The 12446-nt window shown below is 36.5% G+C and overlaps 1 pseudogene; it reads right to left on the bottom strand.

Annotated features, from left to right (window-relative positions):
- Positions 1 to 4086: 4086 nt before the first annotated feature.
- On the bottom strand, positions 4087 to 4512 carry LOC114045731 (annotated as a pseudogene).
- Positions 4513 to 12446: the final 7934 nt, after the last annotated feature.

The raw sequence follows: 12446 nt of genomic DNA, 5'->3' as shown, positions 1-12446 counted from the left end.
TTTTTATCTCATTTTATCTTCACAACAACCCTGTGAAGTAGGTGTTGTTGGTATTCTCATTTTACAGGTGAAGGAACTGAGCCCAGAAGAAACTGAGGCTGAAAAAGGTTTAGTAATTTGCCCAGGGTAACACAGCTAGTAAATGTCTAAGGCAGGACTTGAATTCACATCTTTCCTGACTCTAGTCTCATGCTCTAACTACTGTGCCCCCCAGCTTTCCTATTTTTTTGCCTATATTTTACTTGTGTACCCCTAGAATAATTAATCAATAGCACTTCTGTATATTATTAATAGGATATTCTATTTCCTATAGACACAACTCTGCCAATAGAGTGTTCTGTTCAGATGAAGAGAAACCTTTGAGGTTCTCCAAATGATTAGGACTATTACCTCTGAAGCTAAGTAGGATAAATAAATCTGTGTGTATAAGAGTTAGTTATGCTACCTTTCTCTTTATATTCAAAGTCATCAAATGTGGTCTAACACCAAATGCTTCACAAATTACCTTGTAATGGCTTAACTGTTTTGCTTATTTTCAGTTTCCCCTAAATTAGTGATAACTTGTTAATAGCCTTTCTTTGAAAAAGGCATTGACACCTTCAGTTGATTTTGAATGGTCCTACAGATGGGATTTATTTTTTTAAAAGGAATGTAGGAAAAGGTCCAAGGGAGAAAATCAACACAGGGTCATATAAATAAGCAAACTAATTTTATTTATTCCTTGTTTCTTAGGAATACAAAATAGTTAACTCACATGCTATTAAAATTAAGAAGAGACATAAAATTTTATAAAGCAAATCATAAAAATATATGTGTTTCAGTTATATTTTGTGAATAAAGAGAGAAGGGAGAGGGAATAAGGAGGAAACCAAGCTAATAAAGAAAAGATGGATACAGAAGGAAGAGGGAAAGAGTCATGGCAAACAATAGAGTGGCAAAGATGAAAAAATGGAAAAAAATATGGTTTGGAAAGTGGATAGTATATTTGGCACACCAAGAACAAGCAAAAAGAAACAAAGAGGAATAAAGAAGAGGTAGAGAAATCAACAAAAAATAGAGAGAAAGGCAGAGGTAGAGAGACAGGAGGAGGGAGGATCATAGCCTTTTGCTTTGCAGCTTTCCTAGTCTTTTATGACAATCTATTATTTTATTTATGTACATCTCTCATCATTCCTTTTGGAGCATATGGTACTAGAGGATAATGATATAGTCATTCAAGAAGGCAAAACTACATAAAGAAAAGAGCACTAGGCTTTAAAGTAGAAGATATATTTCAATTCCAGTTCTGCCCATTAACTTCTAGGGGTCTCTGATTCCTCAAGTTAAAAATGAGGGAGTTTTGCATACTTGGTTTCTAAGGATTCTTCTACCTCTGACATTGTGGGATCCTCAGATAACAAAATCACAAAGAAAGATAATTCCAATGAGAAGGGAAGAGACTAATATGCATTTGCTGTGAACTAACCAACTGCTTTAGATTTGAAAGGCACGTACAAATATCTCCATGAAATCCTACTTCAATGCCTCATCATGGTCTTGAGATGGCCTGGGGTTCTTGAAGGCTTTAGAAGAGGAGTACAAGCTTTGACAAGCTCTTCTCTCTGGCTAGAGTCTTCTGAGTCCTATAAGAGAAAGCCATATAGATTGTTATGTATATATATTTTTTAATTTAAAAAATTATTTTATTTGCAATTCACAGAACAAAACAAGCATTTACATAGCATAGTATAGTTGAAAATAAATGATTGCACATTGCAAATCTATTATGGATAACTTGCTATTCCTTTTAAATATGTAATAAAGTCATCATGTAAATTTTTCCCTTACTGCAACCCTAGAGATGGCTACCATTAGACACACATATGAAATTATTCTATAGACACTTCTATCATCAGTTCTTTTTCTGAATGCAGATATTGTCTTTCTTCATATGTACTTCATTTGTAATTTGTGGATTTATGATAGTCAGAATGACTTAGCCACTCAAAGTCATTCTTAAACCAATATAGCTGTTACTGTTTACAATGTTCTCTTGGTTCTGTTTACTTCATTCTTCATCATTTCATGCAAGTCTTTCCATGACCTTCTAAGACCATTGAGCTCATCATTTCTCACAGCACAGTGGTATTCCATCACAACCATATACCACAACTTGTTCAGCCATTCCCCAATTGATGAGGATCCCTGAAATTTCCAATTCTTTGCCAACACAAAGAGAGGTGTTATAAACATCCCATTCCCATTCAAAGTTATAATTACATTTGTGAATTTCCCTCCATCTTATTTTTGCTATTTTCTTTCTCAGCCTTTTTTTCACCCTATCCTTGTTACCTTATCTTCTCCCCATCCCACCTTCCCACTTCCATCCCTCCAAGATTCCCTTCATCCCCTCCCCCATCCTCAATCTCAATCTACACACCCCTCTAAAAGTCCCTTCCTGACCCTGTCCCCTAGTTTTCTCACCTCTCTACATTTTCAGAAGACTTCTACATGCTTCCAGATTTACACATTGTTTCCTCTCCAACTCAGATGGGGATAAGATTCCAACCTTATCAGCCCTCCACCCCCACCTGCTTCCTCTGTAGCAGTTCTTCCTTTCATGCCCTATTTTTATAATATATTTGCTCCCTTTTATCTTTTCCTAACCAATTTTGTTTTTTAGAATCAGCCCATCATGCGCAACCCAGCCTCAACCTTTCTTTCAAACTACCTCGGTAATGATGACAGTTTTAAGAATACGGATAACATTTTCATGTATATAGTAAGTAAACAGTTTGACCTTAATGAGTACCTTGTAATTAGTCTTTAATGATTTCCTTACATTTTTTTCTGGATCTTTTATATAAAAATTTCCACTGAGTTCTGGTCTTTTTATCACAAATACCTGAAAGTCTTTCAGTTTGTCAAATGACTACTTTTTTTTTCCATTCAGCACTATACTCAACTTTGCTGGGTAAATTATTCTTCAACACAACCCCAGCTCTTTTGCTCTTCAAAAATAATGTTCCAGGACTTATGGTCTTTTAGAGTAAAATCTGCTAGGTTATATTAGATTGTTATATTTTATAATAAAACAATTTGAATTTAGATCTCATTATTTCCACTGAGCACAGCTGAGCTAAAATAATGGTAGAACTGAGAAACAAGATTGATAAGCAGGATGATGCATCTCTTAGAATCAGTTGGCCTCAGGTAATTTTAATTCTGTAACCTGAGTCCCAAGGCTCATTAATATGGGACTCTCTTTTTCCAATCAATGCCCTGTGCCCATGTGAGAGGCAGGACAGAGTCTTCAGGAGCAGGAGAGAAGAGAGGTTCATTCTCTTGACTTTCTTTGAGTCTCTTCAGTGTCTTCATGTCTTTGGAGTCTCTTCAGACTCTGCAGTCACTTTGAGCACTTCTGGCTTCCAGCTATGAAAGAGAAGATGGACTATACCAGCCCCACTTCAGGTTGTTGAAGGCATAATAAGACTCTGGGAAGAAGCGGACATGAGAGGAGATGGCAATCTCCATCATGTTCCTGTCCCTAGCTTGATACACTAGAGACTTTGGGGTGGTGGTGGAATACACATATGTATAATATCTGGTATCAATTATATATTCCTCTATACATACATATACTATATATGCATAAGTATGCATGTATGTATATATGTGTGTACGTGTGTGTTTGTGTATCTACATATGTAGATACACACACACATGCACATTTTTCTGGTTTCTGTTCTGTTATTGATTTGGATAAATGGGTTTCTTTGCTAATTGTTATGTATGTTTATTGTGGAACTGGTATTTGATAGGAAGGGGGTCAAGCCTTGAATATAAAGCTTGAATCCTCCTTTCACTGTTAAGAAATAGTGACCAGAAGTTTAGCTTGAACCTAGAAATTACATCCCCTAGACTAACAATCTGTAATGGAACAGAAAGATATAATTCTATCCCAGTACCACCTCTTGGAGAGCAGAGTGGTGGAGCTTCTAGCCCTAATCTCCTGCTTCTCCTCCTGGCAAGAAAGAAAAATGGGAGTAGATGAGGCTAGAATTTTTTTTTAATTTTCATTTTTAATTACAATAGTATGATATTATTTTATTCTTGCATCTTCTCAATGATTTTTTTACATTTGTCCTCCTTTCCAACTTGTCAGGATTTGGCTTTACACTCATGAATCTTTGCAATCTTTTGCCCAGTTTTAGCCTGGTGATAGCTACCTTACTAGGGCAAATGCCCACGTGGGGAGCTGTGCCGTTAGGTTTTTGACGTTGCACAGACTCAATGTAAATGCCATATTTTTTTCTGTGAACCTGGATTACCTTGCCAATTCGCTGACCTTCATAGTGTACAGTAACCACCTGGACCTCATTATTCTTCTAGATGGGCATGAAGCGGATACCGTACTTATGCCTCAGCAGAGAGTGGAGACTACATGATCTTGTGGCAGGTGTGCGAGGGTGTGTTGAAGTATCACTTGTGTGACTTGCTTTGGTCTGAGGTCATGAAGGTCATGAACTTCATTTTGGCAAGTGGAGCCATTCAAAGAGAGACATACGATGACACCCCCATACTATATTTGGGGGCCAGCTCTAGCTACATTTCTACTGTTCTCTTCTATGTTCAGGGGCTCCATCTGACCCTGAGTGAGGATAGACATTAACTATATGAAAGTCATATCCATGGGACCTATAAAAGGAAGCCTTAGGAAAGAGTGGCTCCAGTCCCACAAATTTGGGGGTGAGCCAAGAGGGAGTAGATTGCTTTACTGTCAAGTCACCACCTACTCCCAACCACAGCAACAATTTAATAATTTAGGATTTAAAGGAAACAATATGCACAGGGAGGGGCGGGGAAAATATGATTCGTAGTAAGAAATGCGAGAGTCTGATAGCTTAAAGTCTATATAGAAACTTTATGACTATATATTATGAATCATTTTTTCCTAAGAGTTGAAAGGTTTTAAACAAGGTGATTATCAAATAACATCAGAAAATTTTAAATTGATTTTATTATTGGACAGGAAATGGTGAGTTATTGAAGTTGTGTCATTTCTAAATAAATTATGGAGATTACTTTGATAAAAGATAAAAATTAAGACCAAAACAGAAGAAATAATAAGATGAAATTTGTTGTATCATTGAAGTAATAACAACAATCTTTTGAACAAAAACTGATAACAAAAAAAAAAAGGGAAATGAATGAATGGGCAGATGTTGTTGTTTGGTGTTCGTCTTGAAAAGGATCATGACATCAGGAAGGTGATGTCATGACTTGCAAGTGAATTGGATTTAAATGAGGGAGGGCTGTGCAAGGTCACTAGCCTTGCTTTCTCCTCTAGAGCCATCTAGGTCGAGTGGCAAGATATAGATCAGGATGAGTGAAGATGACTTTTGGAAAAACCATCGTTTCTTTAAAAGTTTAATCCAAGTAAAATAGTTAATATGATCTGGAGACTAAAAGCTTAAAAAAGTGCCTTTGTTATCAAATCCTTGATCTTTTTACCAAGTAGGGAGATGTAGTGGCCAAGTGCAATACTTTAAATTTGGAATATTGACTTGTTTATAAAGTCTGAGTATTTGGAAAACCCTCATGTAGTAAATAATGCTTCATAGTTCAGACCACTTCCCACATGAGGCTTACCCTGATCCCCATATCTACTAGTTTATGCTCCTCAATACATTACCTTGTATTTACTCTGCATATCTTTTATCTGTGTTTATATGTAAATATAGAATTTCCTGCAATAGAATGTAAGTTCCTTGTGGCCAGAGACTATTTTATTTTTGTATTTGAATCCCTAGTACATAGCATAGGGACTGGCACATAATTGACATTTAATAAAAGTTGATTGACTGATTGATTGTAAGATTATAATTAGTCTCTCCTCATAAACAGTGGGTAGCAGTTAAGGGAAAAACAAATTTAGAGAAAATTTGGAGAGAAACCCAATTATGAAAGTCTCTCTCTCTCTCTCTCTCTCTCTCTCTCTCTCTCTTCTCTTCATTTCTCTTGTTTCTCTCTCTCTTAGCCTCAATATATCCATTGAACTAATTTGCTCTTTCTTGTCTTCAAATACATTCAAGTCACTTCATCCTTAAAACAAAAACAAAAAGCCCTTTCCTTAGACCTTGTCATCTCCTAGATTTGATTTATGAGTTCATTGGTTCAGAAAAGTTCAGTTGAGGAAACTCTCTCTAACAACCAATGCAGGTTGTTACTTTCTCTGAAACTTAGTCTTAGAGAGATACCTGGAGCACTGAGGTGCTAGCCCTGGGTCATGTAGTCAGCATATGTCAGAGTCAAGACTTTCTGACTCTGGAGCCAGTTCTCTGCATACTATGCCATACTGCTTTTCTGTTATGAGGAAAATAATTTATAAACCATGAAGTACTCTAATGTTATTTATTGTTATCATTCAAGGACAGATAACTAATTAGTTTCATTCTAAACCTAGGTCTGCAAACTATTTACAGTTTCCATATTGCTACTCATATGCAATTGGTCAAGTTTCTCTATGTAGGCTAAAATATTTATATAAATAAGTACATATTTTTATAACATGAAGGTGATGGATGTTATTTTTTGGGGGAAGTAGTTCCCTTTTGCTTGAAAATCTAGAATGCCACCCTCCAAACCTTGTTATTCTAATTATTATAGCTATAGCTAGATGCTAGATGAGAAACTGTGTTTTGTGGAGGCTAGTATGTTTTCAGAAAAAGGTGAGCATGTTGCCATGGAGAATAGAGATGAAAAGAAGGAAAAATAATGATAGGAGGTTCAGAAACTATCATTTATAAATAGTCATGTAAATAGAAAAAGAAATCTGCTTGTTTAGTATTTAGGATTAGAGGAGAGAGGCATTGCATGTGTGTGTATCTGTATGTAAATGTGCAAAGGTGCACTTTTAAAGTGAGAAGAGAATGACAGCGAAGGACTAATGAAAGTACATTGCTACAATCTATTAATATTTAAAATAACTAATACATGAAGTACAGATAATGCCTTTAAAGATTTTATAAATAGGATAATCCTGAATTGTGCTAATACACAATTTTTCTCCCCCCTTCTCATTTATGCACACACACACACACATGTACACACACACACACACACAGGTTAGGAACATGAAGTAGGCCAGGGTAGCTGGTCTAGATAGTGAGCTAGTCTATTTCTATAGAAACTATTTATTGCCTTTCTTTGTAATTCTAGCGCCTACCACATAGTGCCTGGCACATGGCAGGCACTTGATGCTTATTGACTGACATTGACTGATTAAAGAGTGCATTAAATAGAATCAAGTATAAGAAAAGTGCAAAGATTCTATTTTATGTTCTTAACTATGTTATAAAGGTAGAAATGACCTGATTTGACCACATATATATGTGGGGTAAGGTAGGGTGAGGAGTAGAGGAGTACAATGAGGCTGAGGTCCTAGGTGATTGGGAGGATGGTGGTGCCCTCAACTATAATAAGGATATTCAGGACAGAGGAGGGTGTGGGAGAAAAGTTAATGAATTCACTTTTGGACATGTTGAGTTTAAGATGCCTATAGGATATCCAATTTGAGATTTCCAGAAGTAGATCAATGTTGTCTTTAGCTCAGGAGACAGACTAGGGTTGTATTTATAGATCTTTGAATCACTTGCATAAAGGAAATGATTTGTATATTGACATTCTTGGTGTAAATGAAGTCACAAGATATATAGAAGCTACAGCTCAATGGGAGGAGAGCAAACAGGTTCTCTTTGAAGGGATGAATAAAGGGATTGCTTTGTTTTTTGTTTGTTTGTTTGTTTTGTTTTTTGCAAGGCAATTGGGGTTAAGTGACTTGCCCAGGGTCGCACAGCTAGTAAGTGTCAAGTGTCTGGTCTGAGACTGAATTTAAACTCAGGTCCTCCCGACTCCAGGGCCTCCTGCACCCAAGGGTGACAAATACTCATTTCAACTTTCCATCCCCATGATGAGCATAAAAGATTGTAGCTTTTGTATCAACTGCTATAAAGAAATCAAGAAATCCTAAGAAGTACTTTACAAGATCCTTCAAATTAAGTGAACATATACTTTCATGTTCAGTGACTAGGTCACTTCCAAGGTCTATTTCAGCTCTTAACCCTATGGCCCTATGAATTTCTATATAGAGATTTCATAGTGGAAAGATATAATTAGGTAAAGAAACATGGAAATAGCAACAATAAGATATAAAATAACATAAAGGGTGTGTATTCAATTGTACTATGTTCTGAAATATTAAATTTATCTCTAAAACATTAGAATCACATGCATATAGAAAAAATTTCAAATATGTAGAAAACTGGGCCAGAGTCCCTGATTTTCCATTTACTAGCTAAGTGACATTGGGTGAATTATTCAATCCCTCTGGGACTTAATGTCTTCATTTATAAATGAGGGGGATGAATTAGATCACTTCCAATAAGATTTTTTCTTTCTTTTTAATTGATTTGGTTCTATATTTTTATTGTCATTAGTGGTAGCTTTCTAATCTGTTAGATTACATTAGAGGACCTTGCAGTTTCCATGTAATGATCTTCAAGATCAACTAATCTGACTCCCTCATTTTACAAATAAGGAAGACAAAACTGAAAAGTTAGGGTGTCACTATGTGGTAGAATGCCTTGAATGCCTGGTAAAGAAAGGATTCTAAATTTTACTTGGTAAACAAAGGAAATTACTGAAGATAACCCCGTTCAAGTTAAGAACAGATCAAAAGCCAGGAAAATATGAAATTCACCAATTAGAAGCTTGGAATGGGCTAGCAGGGCAATAAATAAGCATCCTTACACAGAGAATCAAATAGTTCAGGGTGTAAACTGCTGAGTTTACATTATGGGAGTGACAGGCTTGATCATATATGGGCTTCTCCCCACGAGCCCTTGTCTTAGGCTAAGGTCTGAACAAGTTATGTTCCAAAAGTTTACTTATTCAGACATCAGAATGCATTTTCAATGTTTTAAGTAGGGGTTACTTTTCTCCTCCAAAAAAGAAAAAACCCCAAATTTAATTAACTCATATGTGTGTACATATATTTGTATGTATGCATGTATGTATGTATGTATATGTATATGCATGCATATAAAATACCTGGAGATATATTAAGATGATAAAATATAATTATATATTATTTAATAATGAATATGAGCATATATGGCTAATATATAATGACTAATACATAATTAGATAAGTGACTTATTATATTTTAATATTATATATGTAATATGTACAATATGCTTCTTGATTATAGTTTTAGTAGGACTTCTGAGTCATATGGTCAACAAGATAGAGGAATTGTCACTTTCTCCAAACTTCTGACCTCTTGAACCTCTACAAAATAGAGATTATGTGTAAGAGATAAAGCAATTTCAGGTTATCTCCATGTTCTAAGATAACAAAAACCCTAAGCAGGTATAAACCTGATGAACTGACAGTAGAGAAGGCAAATTTGTAACCCCTAAAGTAATGGCTTGGCTCTCCCTCCCACACTTGCTACTATGCTCTGGCAGGGCTATAGGAGACACAGCTGACCCAAAGGGTTGCTACCGAACTCAACCCTGACACCTACCCCCTGTGCCGCAGAAAACCAAAAGACAGAAGATTGTTCTGGCTGGGACTGCAGCCTGGAAGCACATTGTCTTACAACAGTACTTGGCCAAAGAACTGGGGAACAGAAGGAATTGGGCTGGATACAACATATTTGTAGACCCATGAAGCCTAAAGCAAAGTGCACTGGCATCTACTTGGGGTCAATTCTGTCCCCTTAGATGCTGTTTGGGGCAGAAATTTAGGCAGGTGAAGCATGAACCACCTAGTGTGGCAGGAGGCTGAAACAGCTTCATTATAGAACCCCAGGGTAACCACCATCAAGGTAAACTGCTGTCAGAAAGTGAGTGATAGGATTATATAAGGTGGGGGGGAGAGCTGAAATTATCGAAGATTGAGAGAGGAAGAAAATTCAGACTTTGAGCATAAACAATAGGGAAGATATTAAGAAGAAAAGCAAATATTTACTCCAGATCAACTAAATGAGTTCAGACATCTATGAATGTAGTTCTAGTAATATGATTTCAGCTACCCAAACACCCTTGTGAATGCCCAAATTTCAACTGATGAAGCCAGGAAGACATATTTTCTTCATACCAACCATGGCAGCAAAAATTTTTCTAACTCTCCTATTATCTTTGGTAGTCCCACTGAATTCCATTTCTTTTTTTAAAAGAATATCTATTTTTCTGTCAATCACGTTGTTCAGTCTTTTCAGTTGTGTCCAACTCTTTGTGACCTCATTGGGGGTCTTCTTAAAGATATTGGAGTGGTTTGCCATTTTCTTCTCCAGCTCATTTTACAAAATGAAGAAACTGAAGCAAATAAGGTTAAGTGACTAGACCCAGTGTCATACAACTGGTAGCTTTAGGGAAAGGGTTATTGTAGTTCAATTGTTCAGTTGTGTCCAACTCTTTGTGACTCTGTATGGGTATTTTTTTTTTTGGTACTGGAGTAGTTTGCCATTTCCTTCTTCAGTGGATTAAAGTTTTGGACTGTTAAGTCTGGTGAAGCTCTAGTCCTAGCTTCAACACTTACTAGCTTTGTAATCATAGGCAAATTGGAATCTTATCTGTGCTACCTATTTATAGGTTGGTTGCATTTTGTAAACTTCAAAGCACTGCATAAATGTGGGGTTATTTTTGCTGTTGTTTGCCTAAGGGAAGGAATCATTCTAGTTCAATTTCTAGGAAGGTATTTTGGATTGTGGAAGTCCGGACACTTAGGAAAGGTCAGAATTTCAGAAGTGAACTTCTATGCTATCCATTAAGGTTTTTAAAGGTGACTATTCATAAATTGGCAAATTCCTATATTTTTGTGCATGTGAAGTAAAAGATAAAAATGTCATCTTTGACCAGATCATGAGACAGAGAAGTGATTTTTAATATTAGTGGCATACAAATTCTAAAGATAGATAGGTGAACATTTTGTTCTTTGCATCAGTCCTGCTATAAAATCTCAAATATCATCAGATAATAATAATACCTTAATTTCAAAAGAGCTTTTTGAAGTGTTCACATACGTTACGTCATTTGATTCCCACAACTAAACGCACTTGAAATGGGAAAGTGATTATCATACATAGTTCTTTTTCCATAAAAAGAACACTATTTCAAGCATCCATTATTAACAGGTCCCAGTATTGGCCATATAAAAAGTGCAGTATGAGCAGCTTATCTCATCAAATACATCTGAAGCACAGATTGCTTAATGTGGATGCTGTTGTTTCGTAAAGTGGTAAGACCACTGTTGGGCATATATCACAAGGAGGGCAAAGTCTGCAAGGTCTAACATACAGTAAAAAACAAAATGTCTTATACCACTTCTTTGTGGTAGCAAAGAATTGGAAACAAAGGAAACGCCCACCAAATGGGAATGGTTAAACACTGCAGTACTTGAATATATTGGAAGATTACTATGTCCTAAAAAACAATGCCTATGAAGAATTTAGAGAAGCCTAGAAAGATTTTTATGAAGTAATGCAGTGAAATAAGTAGATTGCCAAAACAATAAAAACAAGGACTACAACTATATATATGGAAAGAATAACCACAACAAAAGAAACAGTTCTGAATAATTATAATGACCAAACTTCTTGTTCAGTTGTATCCAACTCTTCATGATCCCATTTGGGGTTTTCTTGCTAAAGATACTAAAGTGATTTGCCCTTCCCTTCTACAGGTCATTTTACAGATGAGGAAATTGAGGCAAACAGGTTTAAGTGACTTGTCCAGGACCACATAGCTAGTCAGTGTCTTAGGTCAAGTTTGAACTCAGGTCCTCCTGACTCCAGGGCCAGCACTCTACCCACTGAGCCACCTAGCTGCCCTTCCTATTTAGTAATAGTTCAGTGCTTATTTAATGTAAATAAAAGTAAAGGCCACTGAGGACTTAGAACGAGGAAGTATGGTCTAATGAAAGAGTGTTGTTCAGTCATTTCAGTTGCCTACAACTCTTTGTGACCCCATTTAGGGTTTTCTTGGCAAAGATACTAGAGTGCTTTCCTACTCCCTTCTATAGCTCAGTTACAGATGAGGAAACTGAGGCAGTTAAGTGACTTGCCCAGGGTCACACAGTCAGTAAGTGTTTTAGGACAGATTTGAACTCAGGGAGATGATTCTTTCTGACTCCAGGCCCAGCACTCTATCCACTGTGCCACCTCTACCCTATAAATCAAATAATCTAGGCTCTATCCCTACTCTGCTGCTGACTCAATACATGACTTTGATCAAATTACTTACCTTTTATGGGCCTCAATTTCCAATCAAATCTAATAAACATTTATCAAGTGTCTACTATGTGCCAGCCACTGTGATAAAACCTCAGGAGGCAATAAAAAGAAAGATAGTGGCAGCCCCTTGGGAGAAACACCAGGGGGACCCTGGCATGGGGGCAGCTTG

Source organism: Vombatus ursinus, unplaced genomic scaffold (assembly GCF_900497805.2).
Source record: "Vombatus ursinus unplaced genomic scaffold, bare-nosed wombat genome assembly UNPS02001419.1, whole genome shotgun sequence".
Classification (NCBI taxonomy): Eukaryota; Metazoa; Chordata; class Mammalia; order Diprotodontia; family Vombatidae; genus Vombatus; species Vombatus ursinus.
Note: the sequence above shows the minus strand (reverse complement) of the source record. Positions and strands in the feature narration are given on the sequence as shown.